This window comes from Chionomys nivalis, chromosome X (genome assembly GCF_950005125.1).
Source record: "Chionomys nivalis chromosome X, mChiNiv1.1, whole genome shotgun sequence".
Taxonomy (NCBI): Eukaryota; Metazoa; Chordata; class Mammalia; order Rodentia; family Cricetidae; genus Chionomys; species Chionomys nivalis.
In genome coordinates, this window is record NC_080112.1 from 98,431,420 (window position 1) to 98,447,865 (window position 16,446).

At 40.3% G+C, this 16,446-nt stretch overlaps 1 non-coding gene across 1 annotated transcript; it reads left to right on the plus strand.

Annotated features, from left to right (window-relative positions):
* The first annotated feature begins 12,249 nt into the window (after positions 1-12,249).
* LOC130868691 (U6 spliceosomal RNA) lies at positions 12,250-12,356 on the plus strand. The gene has a single exon (XR_009056526.1). It is a non-coding gene; the product is annotated as a U6 spliceosomal RNA (small nuclear RNA).
* Positions 12,357-16,446: the final 4,090 nt, after the last annotated feature.

Below are 16,446 nucleotides of genomic sequence, written 5' to 3' on the forward strand. Positions count from 1 at the left end.
ACAAAAACTAACAAATGAACTGGTGACATAGCTCAGCGGTGAGGCATACACCTAACATAGAGGAGACTTCAGATTCAGCCTCTAGGACTACAAAACAAACAAAAAACCCTCCATTAAACAGGTTCCTGTAAAAGTTGGCAAAAAAAATGTTTGCAGTATTTGGTGGTTATAAAGTGCTCACTTTCAAACAAATATGTTACTTAGGTAGCTTTTGAAATGAGACAAGTGATCCCATGGAAAGCATGACCATATGTGTACCATTTTAGAGTAATGGTTGGGACAGACTTTAAACAGGAAACTCCAGGATACTAAGAATGTATTTGGAAGGATGAAAACAGATCACTAAGGGAAGGAAGTAAAATAAGGGAGACAAAGAAAGGGAAGTTTTCAGTTCTAAGCAAAGTAGGGTTTAGGCTTCAGACAAAAATTTATAAAAGAAATCCCCGATGGGAATGACTACCAAGATGCTAGCCCACAATCCATCATACAGCCCTGTATGGAGAGAGAGAATAAGAAAAGTGGTCATCGACCACCAGCCATAACATTTCTGCACAAGCAGTGACTAGGCAGCAGTTCTTGGGCACTGTGAACACCTAAAATTCATATTGGGCCTCATATCTGGAGGCTTGGAAGATCATTCTGGATTAAAAATGGTCATGAAGGAAGAGTCCTCATAATGGCATCAGGGCATTGTAAATAGAGGAAGAGATAGACCATTTCCTCTCTTTCCCCACCTCGTATCTGCCGGCACAGGGAAAAGGCATTTATCCAGGAAGAAGTGGTTCTTGCTAGACATGGCGTGAGTCTGCCACTGCATTGATTGCTCTTACAACCCCCAGCCTCCAGGTGCTCTGCATGCTATGGATGAGACTGTTAGGGATCTTTGTCTTAGTAGATATTTTACACCTTGAATGAAGTATGCAAGGCACTGTATCTATGCATGGTGCTCCTTTTCCTTGCCATACCTTTTAGTTATAGAGTGAGAACAGGCTTATTTGATGGTCTACTTTGCTGGGAATTTTATATTTCATTATTATGAAGAGAATTAATGTTCATGATGTTGGCCCCTGGATGTTGTAAGGGCCAAAATTGCTTTCTGAATTATTAAAGAAACAATAAGAGAGATTGATTTTAGACCTATTCTGTAGTATGGAAAGTGAACATTCCATGTATGGTATAAAGTACGTATCGCAACAACCACATTTCCGTTTTCTTGAAATGTAAAGTTTATTTTCTTTCATTTTCCAATTCACTTTGATTTCCTTTATATAATCTGTAGCATGAATAATCAAAAACTCAGAGACAGATATTGGGGTTTAACCTAAAGACCAGAAAGGCAAAGCAACCAGTCACTGGCTCTTACCTCGACCTCAGTCCGAAATGGCAATCCTGCCTCCAGGAATCTCAGAAGGAGACTGTGACTGAGAGCTGTTTTCTCCCATCTTATACTCCTGTCTAGGGCTGGGATTAAGAGTGTGCACCACTACTGCCTGGTTTCTATGGCAAGATAGTGTGGCTTGCACTGCCCAGTTTCTATGGCAACTAGTGTGGCTACTGGTGTTAAAGGTATGTCTGTAAGGCTGACCAGTGGGGCTGTTTTACTCTCTGATCATCAGACAGGCTTTATTTATTAAAATACAAATGAAATTCCATGACAATAATCTTATTGGGGCAAGACAGAAAGATGGAAAATTCAGGAAACATGTAGATAGATGGAAAGGACCCACTCATGCTAGAATCAGATTGAAGCCTCTTGAGAGCTGAGTGTATGAGAAAATTTTAAGTAAAATATAGATAAACAAACAAATATACAATATAAAAATGAAGTCAATAATCTCAGCACAGCTAACAACATAGACACAATGTTTCTTTTACAAAGAGATATTTCAAAAAGCGTGTTAAATAGTAAGGAAGATGGTTAAGGCATATAACGATCTTTCTCCTTTCTTAACTATAAACCTTTAATTTAAAATTTCCTTTTATTTTTTGCTTCAGGTCTCATTGTGCAACCCAGACTGGTCTTGAACTCACTACCTAGTAAGAATGACCTTGAACTAACTATCCTCTTGACTCCATTTCATGAGTTCTGGGATTACATGCATGTACAACTACGTCCAATTTATATCAAACTGGACTTTGAAACCAGAGCTGTATGAGTACAGTCACTGTATCACGTAGCCACGTTTCCAGTTCAAACTTAAAATTTTCTTGGAATCTCACAAGAAAACCCATTTACAGTAAAAAGATGTCTCTTATGGCCCACTCTTTCATCTTATTACCTGTAGAGGCCAGAAGAGGGTGTTATATCCCCTAAAACTGGACTGACAGGTGGTTATGAGCCATGTGGGTGCTGGGAATCAAATTCAGGTCCTCTGGAAGGGCAGGAAGTTCTCTTAATTGCTGTACTATCTGTCCAGTCCTTAATTCCATTTATAATAGCACCTAAAGAGGGAAATACTTGAAAATTTAACAAAAAAGAAAAAAGACTTATATGCTAAAAAGTACAAATCTTTGTTGACAGGAATTAAAGATGACCTAAACAAATGTAAAGGCAACTTATAAAGTGAAAAAGAATATTTAAAAACCATTTTTCTGCTACAGTTCTATATGTAAAATATAATTGGTGAGTCATGAGCTCAAGAAACTAAAGCAGCAAGCACAGGGCTGACACAGGTCTGCACCAAGACCTCTGCATATATGTCATAGCTATCAGCTTAGCGTTTGTATGGGACGACTGAGCATGTCAATGAGTGGGTCTCTGATTCTTGTGCTTTCTCTTGGGCTCTTTTCATCTGTTGGGTTGCCTTGTGCAGCCTTGAAGTGATGGTTTTTGTTTCATCTTACTTTATTTTATTTTGTCCTATTTGCTTGTTATCTCTTAGAAGCTAGTTCTTTTATAGTCAGAGACAGAAATGGAGTGGATCCAGAGGGAAGAGGAGGTGAAGGAACTGGGAAGAGTAGAGGGAGGGAAAGCCATAATCAGTACAATTTATATGAGAAAATCTGTTTCTTAACAAAAATGGAAAGTTTAAAAAATCATGGCAAAACATATTGATGACCCAGCTTAAAAATAAACAAACTAATGAATAAGTATGAGGCATTTCTTAAAGATATACAAACGTTCAGTAAGCACAGGCATGGAGACCTTCAAGTCCAACACTAGTCATCAGGAAAATGCAGTCAAACCTTAAAGAGGTTACTTCACTAAAAAAAAAAAAAATCAAATAGTAAGTGTTAATGAGAACATGGAGAAATTGGAATCTTCTTATAGAATGTGGAAGAAAAACGGCTTGATGGTTTCTCAAAACGTTAAGCATAAAATGAGCGCATACCTGTGCAGTTCTACTCTTGGGCAAGTGTCTGTGATGGTTAGTTCTTACTGTCAACTCGCCACAGTCTAGAATCACCTGAGAAGACAGAAGAGGGCGGTTAGACGGTGGGCATGTCTTGATTGATTAGTGATGTAGAAAATCTCAGTCCCTGAAATGGTGCTGCCCACAATATCATGTCTGGGAGCCTAACAGTTTAAGAGTGAAGAAAGCACACCAGGCAGTGGTGGCACATGCTATCCCAGCACTCTAGTAGAGGCAGGTGGATCTCTGAGTTTGAGGCCAGCCTGGTCTACAGAGCTAGTTCCAGGATGGCCAGGATATATCAAGCTAGAAAGGATGCAGTTATTTTCTCTCTGCTCTGAAATGTGGATGTAGTGTGACTAGCTGTTTGAGTTTCTGCCTTGACTTCCAGAAAATGATGACATTTTCATTGTTTTGAAGTTTGGAATCACAAGTCAAATAAACTTTTCCTCCCTGTCTTAGTTAGGGTGATGAAACATCATGACCAAAAAGTTAAGTTGCGGAGGAAAAGGTTTGTTTGGTTTACAGTTCCATATCATAGTTCATCATTGGAGGAAGTCAGGACAGGAGTTCAAACAGGGCAGGAACCTGGAAGCTGATGCAGAGGTCATGGAAAATGCTGCTTACTCACTTGCTCCCCGTGGCTTACTCAGCCTGCTTTCTTACTGAAGCCAGGACCACCAGCCTGGGCCCTCATCCACAGATTACTAATCAAGAAAATGCCCTACAGGCTTGCTACAGTCAGCTCTTACGGAGAGATTTTTTTCAGTTGAGGCTCCCTCCTCTGATGACTGTAGTTTGTGTGAAGTTGACATAAAACTAGCCAGCACATCCCCCTAAGCTGCTTTGGTTAGGGTGTTTTATCACAGCAAAGAAATAAAGCTAGGACAAAATCCAAGAGAACAGAAAGTACTTTCTCACGAAACCTTGTGCAGAAATGTTTATTGCATTACTCACAACAGTGAGCAACTGGGAAAATCACAAGTATACATCAAATGAAGAAACAAAATGTGGCGTGTCCAAACGGTAGAATATAAACTGTTTAGAAGATTTGGGGTGCATTCCTTGGCAATAAACTACTGATATAAATGTGTGACGTGGATAAACCTCAAAAATATGCCAAGGGAGAAGATAATCACAAAAGATCATATATGATGTCTTGTTATTTATATGAGCTGTTTAGAATAGACAAATCCATGGGGACAGAAAGTAGATTAGTGCTTGCCTTGGACTGAGAGGGTCGGGTGAGATAATAATGAGCAGTGGCTGGTAATGGGTATGGGGTTTCTTAGAGGGGGCCTGAAATGTTCTACAATTGCTTGTGGGTACATGGACATACTAATATCCGCTGAACTGGACATTTAAAAGGAGTCAATTGTGTGTGTGTTGTTCCCATAAACTCGTTATAAACTAATCTGTCATACACTAATAGTTTGTCACATCTAACTGCAAAGAACAACTTAAGAAGTCAATTCCCAGTAAAGCAAAAGCTAAATCAGGTTTCATTTCTCTGTAGAAACTTCCTGTATCTTAGTCCTTCTTATCCCTGAGGAGTAACAGAAGCTCTACATTTCTGATTAGCACAGTTGCGATTGGGAAGAGTCCTAAAGAGAAGAGTATGCCATTCCAGGGCAACTGTTTGTTAATTTTATTTCACACACAAGGCAGTAACGTTTCTGCTTGTCTACAAAGTAGCATTTATGTTATGACATTCTTTCTTGAGGACTGAGTAATCCAAGTACTAATTAGTATTTGCTGACCCTCAGCATCCTATTTAATTTTATTTTTTAATGATTTGTTTTTATTTTATGCGTATGGGTGTTTTGCCTGCATGTGTCAATGCACTATATGTGTGCAGCACCCACGGAGACCAGAACAGGGCACTGGGTCCCCTGGAACTGGACTTACATACCATATGTCAGCCACCATGTGGGAGCTGGGAATCAAATACCTTCCTCTGCAGGAGCAGCCAGTGCTCTTACCTGCTGTGCCATCTCTCTAGCCCTTAGCATTCTATTCGTACAAATCTCAGTTTGTCCTTGTTGGACTTTTTCTCACTACAAACAGGAATTTTTTGTTATACTATTTATTTATTTAATTTATTCATTAGTGTGTATGTGTCTCTCTGTATGTACATGTTCATGTCTACAGAGGCTCCCTTGGAGCAGGAATTACAGGTTTCTGCAGGACATCCGGCTTGTTATGTGGATGCTACAATCCAAACCCTAGTCTTCGTGATTTCACAGCAAGCACTTTTAACTGCCAAGCCATCTCTGCAGTCCCAGAATGTTTGTGAATGTGTCTCTCTGTGTGCATATATGCAGGTGTGCGTGCACAGTCACACATGTACGTGCATGCCAGATGCCAACATCAGATGTCTTCCTCAGTCATTTCAACTTACTTTTTTTCAAACAGAGTCTCTTTATGAACCTGAAGTTTGCTGACTTGGCTGAACTGGCTGGGAGGTAAGTTCCCGTAATCCCCGTCTCTGTTTTTCCAGTACTGAGATTACAGACCAGCTTGGCTCCTATCTTTTTCTTTTAATGTGGGTTCTGAGGCTTGAACTCAGGTCATCACACTTGTGTGGCAAGCATTTTACCAAAGAAGCAATCCTTCCAGCCCCATTTCATTTTAACACCGTATGCCCCATGGTGTTTCCTTATGTTGTGAAAATCATTAAGAAGTTGTGTAGTAAAAAAAAAAAAAAAGAATCTCTCTCTCTCTCCTGAGTACCTAGTTACCTAGTTTATGTTATAGTTCTGTCAATTTTTTTCAATTTGAGGTAATATGCTTTGCTTAGTTTTAAAATCAGACTGATGATGATGATAATAATACTCACTCACCCCTGGCTTATCATGAGGGAAATCTGCAAAGTCCTAAGAATAATAACGTATATAGTAGAGGTCATAAAGCATTTGCTCTTATTTAGGCTGGGTTGTCAGTAATATCCCAGGATTATCTGGCAAAACAGATTCAGTCACACCCAATGATATGGATAGATGGCAGGAGCCAGGTCCAACCATAACCCAAATTTATAGACTTTCAGGCAGGTTAGCAGGGGTCATTAGGAAGCACTTAAGAGGAATAAGATATTTAGACAAGTGGTAAGACCAATGGGTAAGGACTAGTCTGTGCTGTGGGAAGTCTTTCTATATTTTGCTTTTATTGGTTAATGAATAAATCTGTTTTGGCCAGTGGCTTAGCAGAATAGAGCAAGGTGGGAGTTCCAAGCAGATAGAGGAGGAGAGAGTAGGCGGAGTCAGGGAGAAGCCATGCTGCCCCGCCAGAGACAGACACCAGATGGAACTTTACCCGGTAAGCCACAGCCAGGTGGCCATACACAGATTAATAGAAATGGGTTGATTTAAGATGTAAGAACTAGCTAGAAATACGCTGAAGCTATTGGCCAAACAGTATTGCAAATAATATAATTTCTGAGTGATTATTTTTGGTCTAAGTGGCCGGGAAACAACGAGCAGCCCCCATCAAGAAGTCTGAACCATACAACAAGGAGAAATATATATATGAATGTTAGTTGGAATAAGGCCAATCCTAGTACTAATTCAGGCTGGGAGAATGGGATCTCAAACATAATGGTAGAGGGGTCATGGCTATTAAAAATAATGGTAAAACTTAGTCTTGTGGACATTATACTCATGTGTAAGCTCAGAAAAGCAGAGGTAGAAAACCTGAGACAGAGCCTACAATGGATCCATGCTTGTGGTAACCGCAATATGCAAATATTTTAAAACTATAATATGTAAATATTTTAAAATTGAAAATCATCACTTGTTTTGTTTTACCTAAACTATATGACTTTAAAATAGAATTGTATTAAAATATTTTTTCTTTTTATTATTATTATTACAAAATTTCACCTCTTCCCCTCCTCCCATTTCCCCTTCCCCTCCCTCTCTAGTCCAAAGAGCAGTCAGGGTTCCCTGCCCTGTGGGAAGTCCAAGGTCCTCCCCCCCTCCATCAGGTCTAGGAAGGTGAACATCCAAACAGACTAGGCTCCCACAAAGCCAGTCCATGCAGTAGAATCAAAACCCAGTGCCTTTGTCCTCGGCTTCTTAGTCAGCCCTCCACGTCAGCCACATTCAGAGAGTCTGGTTTGATCACAGGTTCCATCAGTTCCAGTCCAGCTGGCCTTGGTGAGCTCCCATTAGATCAGCCGCACCGTCACAGTGGATGGGCGCACCCCTCGAGGCCCTGACTTCCTTGCTCATGTTCTCCCTCCTTCTGCTCCTCATTTGGACCTTGGGAGCTCAATCCAGTGCTCCAATGTGGGTCTCTGTCTCTATCTCCATCCATCGCCAGAAGGTTCTATGGTGATATGCAAGATATTCATCAGTGTGGCTATTGAATAGGACCAGTTCAGGCTCCCTCTCCTCAGCTGCTCAAGGAACAAGCTGGGGACATCTCCTTGGACACCTGTATGCATCATGTTTCCTGATATTCCCTAAAACAATTCAAGTTGTTTGAGATGTTGAAAATAGCTTTGGGAATTAGCTTAACTTTTACTCTAAGCAGAATAGTATGAACAATACTAAAAGCCTTTGTCAGTCATAAGTAAAGATATGGGGTATCTAGTCTTTAAACTCCACTTTGCAAATATTTCAGACATGTTTCCCAAACAGAATTCCTTCCATGTTGATATAACAAAGTGAACAAAATTCCTGAAGTTCTTTATTATGGCTGGAATATCAATCACACTCTGATGGAGGAAGGTCATTGGCTAATAAAGAAACTGCCTTGGCCCATTTGATTGGCCAGCCTTTAGGTGGGTGGAGTAAACAGAATAGAATGCTGGGAGGAAGAGGAAGTGAGCTCTGATGCAGGGCAGCTCCTCTCAGAGCCAGATGCGATGCCGCTCTTCCTCAGGGCAGATGCGATGAAGCTCCGACCCAGGATGGACGTAGGCTAGAATGTTCCCGGTAAGCGTACCTTGGGGTGCTACACACATTATTAGAAATGGGCTAGTCCAGGTGCGAGAGAAGAGGCTAGATATAATGGGCCAAGCAGTGTTTAAAAGAATACAGTTTGTGTGTTGTTATTTCAGGGCATAAGCTAGCCAGGCGACCAGGAGCTGGGGCGGCAGGAACACAGCCCACAGCTCCTACTACAATAATCATCTGGTTGACAGAAATTGATTCACCAAGCTTGAGTCCATTTATTAACTCACAGGCAACCGCATCTAAGCCCAATACTTTCAGGGGTCCTGAACTACAGAGCTTAAAGCAAGGCTAAGGAAGAAGAGATCTGCAACTGTCTTCTTTCACTTCTGACCATCCTGAGCACCATCACAGAAAGGATAGAAGAAATAGAATGAAAAAGAACCTGACAAAATAGCTTGTTTAAAATTAGCCTGAACCATGCTCAGAAACAGATTGTTACTAAAGCAATGGATGTGCCCTCTCTCAATTTCCAAAAAACAACTCTGTCAGCAGGCGTGATGGCATGCATAGTGAACCCTACCATTCAAAGCACAGCCTGTTTGTTATGGAGACTGCCCATTGGTGAGTATGAGTGATCTGCAAAACCACAGTGTGCAAAGCCTCTGGAGTGTACGGTTGCATCTGAAAATAACCCTTCCTGTAAGTCACTGATATCACAAAACAGAGAAATTGCATAAGAGCCACTGTGGACCCATTACAGTATGATAATACCTGTTAGTCTGGCTTAAACCAGGAAGGTATCTATAAGAAGGTATCTCTAAGCTTTGCTCCTTAGTCCTTTGGAGGCTGGGGAAATAAAATGAAGATGAGTCTTTGGGTCCATTTGAAAATCTAAGACCATTAGTAGACTGAATAGGTAATGCATATCTGAGTGCACAGACAATATTAAAATACAAATTCATTTTAAAGTGCTACTGAATGTTGATGGTTTCTGAAGCTAAGTAAGGGTAACACTGGGCTTGTTGCATGATTCTCTTTTATGAATGTTTATTAAAGTAAAAATTTTAAAGTGTGTTATTAAACTCAATGAAGTTTTAAAATGTGGTCTCAACAAGTGAATTAGAATTATAAGTATTGTAGTAGTGGTGTTGGAAAGAGGTGGAATTCTTTTCTTCCGTTCGTTCCTTTGTTCCTTCCTTTGTTCGTTCCTTTGTTCCTTCCTTTGTTCCTTCCTTCCTTCCTTCCTTCCTTCCTTCCTTCCTTCCTTCCTTCCTTCCTTCCTTCTTCCTAGCTTCTTTCCTTTCTTTCCTTAAGATAAGGTCTTGCTTTGCATTTCAGGCTGGTCTGGAACTTGCTAAATAGACCAAGATTATCTTTAACTTGAGATACTCCTACCTCTGCTTTTAGAGTGCTGTAATTACATATGTGTGCTCCCACACTTGGCTAGAAAGGTATTTTTCATACTTGAAACGGTTCAAATTTTTTGATACATTGTGGTTCCTCATGTGAGATGTGTTCACTCTACAGAAGTTGTAACACTGATAAATTATAAGTAGTATTTATATTAGTTTTAGATGACCAGAAAATTGTTTTATTAATATCAACTATAAAGACTGGTATTTTCACTCCAGTCATCAAGGTAAGATCGTTTTTAGTAAGTGAAAAGATAAATTCTTTTCAATAGACATATGTCATAAAGAGAGTATTTAAAAGCAGATATTAGGGCTGGAGAAATGTAGTTAAGAGCACTGTCTGCTCTTCCAGAGGACCCAGGTTCTATTCCCAGTAACCACATGTTGCCTCAAAACTGTCTGTAACTCCAGTTCCAGAAAATCAGATGCCCTCAGTGGCCACCAGGCATACACAGCTGATGTGGGAGTCCCCTGTGTGCTGAGATTACCATTAATGAATAAAGAAACTGCCTTGGCCTGTTGGTGGGGCAGAATGTAGGTAGGCAGGGAGGACAGAACTGAATTCTGGGAGGAAGAAGGGAGGAGTCAGGAAGAAGCCATGTAGCCACAGGAGACAGACGTTGGGAATTTTGCCCAGTAAGTCACAGTCACATAACGATGTATAGATTAATAGAAATGGGTTAAATTAATATAAGAGTTAGCCAATAAGAAGTTAGAGCTAATGGGCCAAGCAGTGTTTTAATGGATACAATTTCTGTGTGGTTATTTCGGGGCTAAACTAGCTGGGCGGCCAGGACAAACAAGCAGGCCCTCCTCCTACACGCAGCACATATATACGCGCAGTCAAACACTCATACACAGAAAATAAAAATAAATAACTTTAAAGAAACCAGATATTTGGGGTCTAGAGAGATAGCTCAGCAGTTAAGAGTACTTACTGTTCTTATAAATGATTTAAGTATGGTTCCCAACACCCACAGGGTGGCTTACATCTCTAACTCCAGTTTCAAGGAATCTGATGCCCTCTTCTGGCCTCTGCTGGCACGAGGCATGCATATGGTGTATGAACAAGCACTCACAAATACAAGTAAAAAATTAATGTTTTAAACATAAAACAAAAAAAATGGCTATTTGAAAAGTTTTTCACTATCTTGTGTGTTGCTGAAAACTAAGTTACCTATTTGCCCAACTTTTTAAAAGAGACTTTTTTTATTTTATGTGTTTATGTGTATGAACGTTTTGTCTTGCATATATATCTGTACACTATCTGTGTGCCTGGTGCCAAGGAGGCCAGAAGAGAGAACCAGATCCCCTGGAACTGTAGTTAAGGGCTGTAGTAAGCTATCATGTGGGTGCTGGAAACTGAACCTAGGCTATCTTTAAGAATAATTGGTGCTTTTAACCACCCAGCCCTCTCTCTATCCCCTATTTGTCCTAACTTAAAAAAAAAAGTAACAGAGCATGTCTTTGCTAAGTGTGTGGATTTTATTTTTATTTATTTTTATTCAACTATTGATTTTTACATACCAGCCACAGCCTTTCCCCTCCTCAACAGCTTTCACCCCATTCCTTCTCCCCATTTCCTCTCTCCTTAATCCCCCCACTTCTGTCTCCATCCAAGAAAGAGCTGGTCTCCCCTGAGTATCAATAAAACATGGCATATCAAGTTGCAGTTAAGACTAAGCACCTCTCTATTTATTAAGACTGGACAAGGTGACCCAGTATGAGTAATGTCCCCCAAACCTGTACAAGACTCAGAGACAGCACCTGTTCTCACTGTTAGGATTCCCACAAGAGGACCAATCTACACAATGGTAACAAATGTGCAAAGAGTTCCTAGCAGAGCCCCATGCAGGCTTCCTGGTTATCAGTTCAGTCGCTGTGAGCCCCTGTGAGCCCAGGTTAGTTGATTGTGTGAGCCTTCCCATGGTGTTCTTGACCCCTCTGGCTCCTACAATCCTTTCTCCTCCTCCTCTGCAGGATTCCCAAACTCTGCCTAATGTTTGGCTGTGGTTTGCATGTTTCCATCAGTTGCTAGATGATGCCTCTCTGATGACAATTTGGGCTTGGCACCAATCTAGTCCCAGGAGATAGACAGTTCAGGCTACTTATTCGCTATTGCTAGGAGTCTAAGCTGGGGTCCTGCCTGTAGACTCTCTGTGGATTGTAGTATAGTTATCTTTTACTTTACAGTTAATATCCTCTTATGAGTGAGTGGATGCCATGTTTGCCTTACCTCACTCAGGATGATTTTTGTTTTTTCTAGTTCCATCCATTTGCCTTTAAACTTCCTGGTATCCTTGTTTTTAACACCTGAGTAGTACTCTATTGTGTAAATGTAGCACAATGTCTTTATCCATTTCTCGATTGAGGGGCATCTAGGTTGTTCCCAGGTTCTGGCTATTATGAATAAAGTACCTATGAGCATAGCTTAGCAGGTGTCCTTGTGGTAGCATCGAGCATCCTTTGGATATATGCCCAAGGGTGGTATAGCTCTGGGTCTTGTGGTAGATTGATTCCCAGTTACGCGCCTAAAACTTAGCCATAACAATAGTTTAAACTTATTTGTATAAATATTTTACTCTGGTGCTCTCTTTGACAGCACATATACTAAAACTGGAATAATACAGAGAAGATTAAAATGGTCCCTGCCCAAGAATGACATGCAAATTCATAGTGTTTGACAGCTTTCTAAAAAGATTTTGCTTAAAAATGTCATAATGGTATCTAATACTTTGTATATTAATTTCAAAAGTTTTCTAGAAGCACAAGGAATATGAGAAGTAAACTGACTATTACTTTTTTATTTTATAAGAGTCACTGATTAGATGTTAGGGAGAATGAATCAGAAGGTCACCAATAAGGAGCTTTGAGATTCTATGGCCTCGCTCTACTTCCAGACCACTCTCTCTGCTCCATGCTTGTGGCCAACAATCTGAGCTCTCAGCTTTCTGTTCCGCTTGGCATGCTCGCTGCCTATTGCCACACTGTCCCCATCATTATGAACTCTAAACCTCTGGAACCTAAGCCCCAAATTACCCCCCCCCCCGTTATGTAAGTTGCCTTGGTCAGGGTGTTTTAACCCAGACAGAGAAAAGTAACACACTGACAAATGCCTGATATAGCTGTTCTCTGTTCTACGGAGAAGTTTTTAGTAGGTTGAGCTGGGATAAGAGCACCATCCCTGTATGGGAGTAGAAATAACTGAAACAAACACACAGTCCAGCAAGAACTTGCTTCTGCCGTACTAAGGTGTGATACGCTGTGCATGGAATCTTACCGAGTACTTGGTCAAGGGCAGTTATTATACTTGGAACTGGTTGCCTATGGAGTGGGTTATAATTATCTTCAGACAATTACTTTGTGTTTTCTTTGACACAGAGACAAATAACCATCAAAATATTATTAGGGCAGAGTATGACTAAAATTGTTTAGGCTGAGAAACATATCAAAACTGTCTAAAATCACTGCAACTATTAAAAATAAACACACATACATACACACAAATTCAGTAAATACCATCCAACAGCTTCCTTTGAGATTTATCATTACTCGTGTTTTCCCAGGTAAGCGAGCTGAAGAAAAAGATCATGAGGGACTTCTCTACAGAATTATTTATGTTTTCACGCGAGAAATAGAGAACACTGAAATGACAAACTTGTTTTAAAAATAATATGTAAGGTTCTCTTTCTGCCAATAATCAGCAAAGCCATTGTATCCGGCAATGTGGTCTTCCTATAGTAGTAATTCTTTGGGTTTTTTGTTTTGTTTTTTTGAGACAGGGTTTCTCTGTAGCTTTGCAGCCTGTCCTGGAACTAGCTCTTGTAGACCAGGCTGACCTCGAACTCACAGAGATCCACCTGCCTTTGCTTCCTGAGTGCTGGGATTAAAGGCGTGAGTCACCACCACCCGGCAATTCTTACTTTTAAACTTTGCTATTATTGTGTGTGTGTGCGTGCATGCGAGCGCACATATGCATGCATGATGTATGTCAGAGTATGCACACTTATGTGACATGGTGCACACTGGTAAATCAGAGGGCAACTTCCTGGGGTCAGTTGTCTGTCCTCTTCCACCTAATGTGGGAACCAGGGATCAAACTCAGATCATTTGGCTTGTACACTTAATGGTTTAACTTGCCAAGTTATTGTTCTGAACCCCTTTTAACTTTTTTGTTTTCTTTTCAATTTATACATTACAATATTGCATTTTACATTAATAATAATTTATATTATTATAAAATTAATAATTGTATTATTTTCATATTATTACATGTGAATATATAATTATTCACATGCTTATGTGAATAATGTGTGCATGTGGGTATATGCAGGTGGTATAGCATGCTTATGGAGGTTAGAGGACAACGTTTGTTCATTAGTTCTTTTTGTTATTTGTTTATTTATTATGTGTACAATATTCTGTTTGTGTGTATGTCTGCAGGCCAGAAGAGGGCACCAGACCTCATTACAGATGGTTGTGAGCCACCATGTGGTTGCCGGGAATTGAACTCAGGATCTTTGGAAGAGTAGGCAATGCTCTTAACCACTGAGCCATCTCTCCAGCCCCTTTCATTAGTTCTTGATATAGGATGATACTTATGTGACATTCTCATTTTATGTTAATGTGGACCAGTCATATTGCCCTTCATTTTAAAAAGTCATTCTGCATGTGAGTTCATTCATGTATTAGGACTCAAACAAGCTGTGAATTTTCAAGTATGAATTAGATTGTTTTCAATACTGCAGCCCTTAGAATACTTTGTGGTTTTCTTTTCTGGTGTTCTCAAGACAGTGCTTCCCATAATACATACACAGTCAATTATGCTGGATACTTTTCATGTTGGTGAGCAAACCAATTCAAGGCTATTAAACAGTTTTCAATGCTCAGTATCATACCAAACCTTTTCTCTCCACAGGTACTGGCATTTCTATCTTATTTTATGTGACCCCTTTCTTCCTTGGCTTCTCATATTTAGCCTTGACTGAGAGAAAGAGGCAGGCTGAATAGCTCATGTTCACATAAATACTGATCCACGTGCCCTCTGACTCCTCAAACAACTAAGTGGGTGGAAGGTAGAACAGGCATTGTGCCAGTGTATGCATAAATGCTGTCACATGTGAGGCAAGAAGCAGGGTGACATAAAGCAAGTCACAAGTTGTCAAGAACTCTAAATTGAAGTTTTGTTTTTATCAAGGTCCCAGAAAACCGAAGCCACATGAAGTCATGACCCTTAACCACTGCCTCTCCCACATACTGAAGGCGGGTATCAGATACTCATCGCAGTCAACCAACCAGATTGATCTTTCATGCTCCCTTCCTCCACTCTGGGAGACCCTTCTGCTGTGAGAGGGATCCTTGAGTGTAAGATCATGTCGGTATGATCGTGCTACCCACAAAGCCCCCAAACATGAACTTCCCAGGGTTTAGCAAGAAGTTGTTTTCTCAATGAATGTATAGAGAATGAAAGCATGTCTCTTTGAAAGAAAGGGGCGGCTTCCACACACAATAAGAATGCACTCAATACTGACCCTGGTGTTGTAAGAAAATGTTTCTTGTTTATACTGCTGTATTTTAATTTTTAGCTGATCTGAGTACAAAGAGAGCTCTTTCATTTCAGAGAAAGAAGGTTTATGGTGTGTGGGAGAGCAGCTAAGAACAATGGGCTCAATTGATAAACTAGAGATGCTCTCAGCTTCTGAGAGCCTGGAAACTCCATCTATAGATCCATCCCAGAGGGCAGAACTAAATAAGGACAGATGGAAAACACAGCTTTCTTGGGAACTGGCTTTTGCTCCTGTGAGGCAAAAATACATTCACTCTGTAGCACCCTCACTCAATTCTCCCAAATGTGGTGCTGTGCCCTTGTTTCTAGTGTCTAAAAATAAATCACGTATTTTTTTTCTTCGTCTTAAATTCATTCAACCAGACTTACTTGGAGAATATTAATTGTGCCGAAGCAGAAATCAGGGGCTGCAACTGAACCACTTTTGAATAGAGCTCCTTAACGGACGACTAACATGTTGCCTGCAGCCAAAGTCTCCTTTCTCATGTTCCTTATCAGCCACATGTACCAGACAAATCTACAGCGAATTTTAAGTTAGGTTTCTTCCGGCTGGTCATCAGAGTGCTGTCCATGTTATGTTAGGTGAGCTATAGCCTAAGCTTCCCAGGGTAGTGGGTACCATTAATTTGTTTGAATTCTCAACTGCCACAGCGCATTTAATTTATGTTGTCCTCGTTTTATCTCCCCAGCTCTATAAACATTCAACTTCAAACCTTTCATTTAGTAGTTCCCAAGTGAAACTATGTATTACTCATGTGGGAAGCACCACGGTATCTCTATTGGAATAGCTAAACAATTTTCAGAAAAGATAAAAAAATAATTTAATACTAAATACACCAGGTGCTGGGGCACCACAATGACACTGGGAAAGTAAATCTTACTGACTCCGCATAAGCAGAACACTCTGAAACCCAAGAGAAAATAAAGCGTTAAACAAACAAACAAGCAAAACAAAATGAACTGTTATAGAGACCTGAATTCAGCCCAGTAGGGTAGTACACGCCTTAATCCTAGCACTTAAGGCAGGCAGACCTCGATGAGTTCAAGGCCTACCTGGTCTGCATGGAGAGTTCCAGGACAGGAACGGATGATAGTGAAACCCTGTCTCAAAGAACAATATTCAAGTTCAGACAAGCATTTATTGGGTTGCTTTGGGCAAACTGTTTGCATCCATTTCTTAGTGTCTTTAGGTATAAAAAGAAGTAACTTTTTATATT